Source organism: Malania oleifera, chromosome 2 (assembly GCF_029873635.1).
Source record: "Malania oleifera isolate guangnan ecotype guangnan chromosome 2, ASM2987363v1, whole genome shotgun sequence".
NCBI classification, from domain to species: Eukaryota; Viridiplantae; Streptophyta; class Magnoliopsida; order Santalales; family Ximeniaceae; genus Malania; species Malania oleifera.
The window spans coordinates 151,478,974-151,484,973 of NC_080418.1; positions in this window are offsets into that span (position 1 = coordinate 151,478,974).

The window sequence follows — 6,000 nt, forward strand, 5'->3', positions numbered from 1 at the left end:
ATTTTTAATAAAATAACAGGCCTCATCGATGAATGTCATGTATTCTTCAACAAGTGTCCTTCTAAGCTCGTCGACGAAGTCTGCTTCTTGTCGACGAAGAAATGCTTAGAGAGAATTTTGGAAACCCTGAATTTCATCGACGAAGGTATCTTCTCGTCAACGAAGACTCTACAATGCCTTGTCGACGAACCCACGCGTCTCGTCAACAAAGTCCTATGTATAAAAAGGGTTTTTCTTCATTTTCAGCATGAATTTTGCGAACTCTCTCTCCTCTCTCTCTCTCTAAAACGAAGCTTCAGCCCTCTCTCTTCGATTTCGGTCCGAATTGGACCTGATTTGACAATCTGAAACCGCCACGAGGTTCATGGGATCATTCTCTTCAAGGCTGTAGGAGCTGATCGTTAGGTTGTGAGATTTGGAAAACATCCAAAAATCAGGGTAAGTTAGTTATTTTGGGATTTTCTTAAGAAATGTTGTTATTTGGAGTCTAGAAAGCAGTAAATAAGTATTTTCCTTAAGATTTAAGTTAATTGGAATTTATTTTAATTAAGTTAGGATTTTTTAATTCAGGGTCCAAGTAAACGCTGCGGGTATCAGTTCGGGATCCTACCAGCGTAGTTTGAAAGTCAGGTAAGGGGAAATTTATATATTAAATCAGGTTTTTCATGAATTAAAATGGATTATGTGTTATTTATATATATATATATATATATATATGTTTATATGTGGGTTTAAAATGCCAGCCATGAAATTTATATTTTTTTAGCTTAGGATTCTTTATATAGTTATGTATATGTGAAAGTAAACGAATGAAAGTGAAAAGGAATTTTCTAAGGAAGTAAGGAAGGATATGTATTTTCAGTATATAAATGTTAAATGTTAGTTGGCTTATTTTTTTTAAGGAATGTATATGAATTTTACTGTTAAATTGTGTGGCATGAGATTCTGTGTGAATATATATTAACTATACGAGATGCAGGTTAAGTAAGTAAAGCTTTATGAATAAAAATGACATGGACAATGTTGCTTGTGTATGTTAAATGCAACCATGTAAATGTAAGACAGTTGAAAGACAGTCATGTTAGCAGATTCTAGCGCATTTCTATGTCGAAACTAACTGTAGTAGATTCTAGCGCATTTCTATGTGAAAACAAACAAATGATGGCTAAAGATCAGCTGTAGTACGAAGAAATAAAATGAAAATGTTATGCAATGAAATGACAATGGAATGACGATGCAATGAAATGAAATGTAAAACGTGAATGATATAAATGGGAAAGAGTCACTTAAAGTGAAACGAAATGCAAAGTTAAGTTATGAACATGGATGAATATGTATGAATGTATAATGACAGAAAGAAATGATGTATTATGATATTAGAAGTATGTATATACGTACGTAAAACCTGTTACGATTGGGCGGGGCGTACTCTTCGCTTGAGGGCTTGCTGAGAAAGGCGAGTGCACTAGTAGCTTTAGATGTGGCAGTAGCTGCATAACGTACTAGGGCAGAGGGAACCTACTTGTATGGGCAGGTAGATTTCCCTATCCTTAGGGCCTTTGCGGTAAACTATTTTTAAATGCATGAGTACGAGATTAATCTAACACTTAAGGGCTAACTGAGTAAGGTAAGTGTCCTGCTATGCTTTAGTTGTGACCTTAGGATTACCTAAGTATCAGAGCAGAGGGGTGCTACTTGTATGGGATGGTAATCACCCCTATCCTTGGGTAATCTCGTGGATAAAACTTTGCATGTGATTATTTAAGTTTAGAAAACGATTTCAATGTTTTGTAATGATTTGCAAATGTATTAAAATGATATTTATATACCTCATGTTAGTCATACGCTGTTTTAATATATGTATGTTTCCTCCTTTACTGAGATGTGTCTCACCCGAATATGAATGTTTCTTTTCAGAACATCCTCGAGGTTGGGCTTAGGAGCTCGAGGGTATTTTTAGCATTTTTGAGGACTATATAAGAAACAGGGTATATGTTGATACTATCTTGGAAATGGAAATGTTTATGTTTTATGTCTTTATGTTTTAAGGATGTTGAGAACAAAATGGTTGTGAACATACTGAAATGTTTTTGGAGATATGTGAATATATGGAAATGCAGTTGATGGTTGGATTTTATGGATTTATAGATAGGTTATAGCAAACTCTGGTATTATGTAATGTTGGTATTGTAGAACTATGTTTATGGAAATTATGTTTATATTTTCCATTGCGTATGTATGTAAGGATTTATGATTTATCAGGTTATTATTAGGTATAACACACCGGACCCGGGTTTTGTGGTTCGGGGCGTTACAAGTTCCTTATGATCCTTTTGCTATAGGATCATAATGAATATGCCCTCCGTCCTTTTCTGAAAAGTAAGGAACTCACCTCTTGTCATGCTAGAATTGTCACCTGGTGCATACTGTATCGACTGGAGTGACTAGTCACCGATGGCAGGCTCTAACTTTTAGTTATTTGATGTGGTCATGATTCAAGGATCGGAAAAGAAAACCTTTCAAGAACTTCCCACAGATAGTGCCAACTGTTGCAGAATGAAATAAAACGATCTTTGGAGACGTTTCTTGATCATGACCACCTAAAAGCGAGAAGGTAAGGATGACTTGGAGGACACGAGGTGTACTCTGGGGGATCACTCTGATGCCTAAGTAAGGGACTTTGTTGAGAGGTTAATTGCAACAGTAAAAGAATGGGTATAAATGAAATGATCTTACCTCTTCCCCACGTCCCCCTTTTATAGTAGTGGAGTTTGACCCTTCACTAATCTGGCATTTATGAGTGCATTATTGCGCTTGCGGGAGTAACTTTAGACTTTATGGACATTGATTCGGGGGTTTTGGAATATGCTTTGGTAACCACCCCTCTCATCAATGTGGGTGATTTAGTCTTCCTGTTGGTTATGGAAGGTGTTTTAACAGGAGAATCAAAACCGGTCTTCCTCTTTAATAAGAATATTCTTTTGGGTATGTCACTATGCATTTAGATTAAGTGTGTTTTGAAAAAAAAAAAAAAAAAAAGGCAGATTAACAAAAATCATCTAATATATATAAAGCGTTATATGATCATTAAAATAATAAATAAGATGAGTTCCAATTATGTAAATTAAAATACATGCCTTGTAGGAGATGCAAATTTGATCTAACAAAATGTGAAAATCTTGATACTTACATAATGGCCCTTCTCCCATCCTTTAACCCAACCGAATCCTCCCAAGAATAAAGGTGAGATCGATTTCCAACATAAGAGTTTTAAACTTTAATTACCACTACAATGTCCTATAAGGAATATACAAATCAATATACATACAATTAATATTGACGATGATAGATGAAGATGATCATTATGGAAGAGCATATATATATATATATATATATATATATATATAATAAACAAAAAAAATTATAATAAAAATATAAGAAATATTATATACACACACACTCATTGTAGAAAGACAAAAAAAGGATGTGTGCTTTCACATTGGGGTGCCTCCTTGCACTTTATTTCGATTAAAGATTAAAACTAAAAAAAATAAAAAACTTGTTATTGTTGGCTTGACACGGCTTAACATCTTGTTTTCATACTAACAAACAAGTAGAACTTAACATGCTTTGTTTAAGTGATGTATTTTCAGGACTCAATGATGAATGCAAGGTTAAAGAATTCCTGAAAGCTTATATTTCAAATAAGGATGATTATATCAAGCTTGAGACATGGATTAAAACTTGAAGATCATGAGAGCATTGATATTAAAAAAAAAAAAATGGCTTCAAGAATAAAAAGCTCAAGTGATCAACATGGAAAGCTCAAAGATCAATGAAGGTCAAAGTCTAAATTAAGTGATGAAAGATCATGAGAGATAAAGAATTGAAAGCTCATATCAAATTCAGGATCATTGAAGCTCAACAATAAAGAGAACTCAAAGCAAAGAATAATCAAATGGTTATTTAGGACAAGCTTTGTAAGTACTTCAAATATGATTCAAGTATGATCTTTCATTTTGAAGCCTATTAGGCAAAGAGACTTAGAAACCTTAGTTTAAGTCTTGGAACATGTTTTTCAAAGTAAAATAAGTTAATATTCTAAGATAAATTAAGCAATGAAGAGAGAGATCAAAAATGTTTTAAACTAAGAACAACTAGTTGACAGACGATTGTCTGTCTATGGACAACCAACTGACATATTAAAGGATCTTAATTAAATAGACAGAAGTATGACAGAAAATTGTCAGGTACTTGACTGGCAGTGCAAAATGAGACGACTGCATAGGTTTTGTCAGACGACTGCCACCCTTCTGGTTATTTTTAAAAAAACTTGGTTGTTTAGTAACAGACGACTGCCACCCTGATGACAGGCAACTGCCACCTTACTGCTTGTGAAATATATACTTGAAATGTATGGACAGACAACTGTTAGAGACCACACAATCATCTGGCTAGCGGCCGATTTTAAAATACTCAACTGATATATTTTTGAAATTCAATTACTTGAGGCCCAAATTAATATAAAACTTAGACCCTACTCCAAGTAAACTTGGGGAAAAAGTTAGATACTTTTCAACATCTATAAATACCCTCAAGTTATATTGATTTTTACACTAAGAATTCAATTCAACAATCAAACTTTCTCTCAAGCATTCTAAAATTCTACAAGCTTTCTATTGCTCACATCTTGCTATAAATTGGCACGAAGTATACTCAAAGTCTTGCTGATTTTCTCACTGATATTGTGCTTCAACTATCAATTCTTTCATCCATTGAAAGAATCATATGGTGAAAAATTTCTAGGGCTTCAATCTGAATTTCGTATTGTGAATTTTATTGAAGTATATAGTTTTATTCTGTACTAATAAGCTTTTTGAGGAGAAAGTCTTTGTACATCTACTTGACTTGTATTTTGTAGATTGACGATTCCAAGGATTGTTTGGATCGTTGGCTAAGCAAGGGAATATTGCTTAAAGAGGCGGACTCTAGCCTATTTGAAGGAGTGACCGAACAAGGGTACATCGTTTGGAGAGACAGGCTCTAGCCTATTAAAGGAGTGTGTGAAGGTTTGTTCTGCCCAGTAAAGGAACATGTTTAGTGAATCCTTTGGTGGTTTTCCAAAGGCGAGGACGTAAGCTAGGTATAACCGAACCTCGTAAAAATCCCGGTCTCATTCTTTCTTTCCCTTGCTCTTTATTTTCAGCAAATTTAAATTGTGTGGATGGTTTAATTGGTAATCATACAAACTACGTAATTTGGAAGTTAAATAAACTTAAGGTTTAATTTTTTATTTGGGATTGCAAAAACCCAAAGGGAGTACGTTTGTTAAACCATTCTTTGCGAAAACTATACGGGAGTACATTACTTGGTTAAACACCCAAAGACAAATTAACTAAAGAGTTTATTTAAATTTTGAGTTGTTTGAAAATTAAGTTGAGGTTTGCATTGAAGGAACAATTTCACATTCACTACAGGGATTGGATCAAATTCATATCCACAGGGCATATATAAACAAACAAACCATCTCAAGTTCTTACATTATCAAAGTGTTGTATATTTAATCTTGGTTTGGTTGTTTGCTTTCAAATTGTGGTTGATTGGTTAATTGATTACTTGGATGATTGAATGATTGTGTGGTTGTGGATTGAATTAAGAAATAAGCTTTTGCTGAAAGTTTGAAGAATCAACGATAAGTTAAGAATTCCTAAAAATATTTAAAAGAAAATTTTTAAAACCCAATTCACCCCCACTCTTGGGACTACACCTTACTTTTTAATTGGTATCAGAGCACGGTTGTAGCAAATTTTAATTAGTAGTTATAAAAAGATTGAAATAGCTCACTTAGGCATAGCTCCCTTTGGAGAGGGACAATCTTCAACTAGGCCACTAATATTTTGTGGACACAACTATACCTTTTGGAAAAAGAGAATGCAAATCTATCTTCAAATTATGAATTGGAAAGCTTAGGAGGTTGTTATGGATGGTGACCAAATTCCC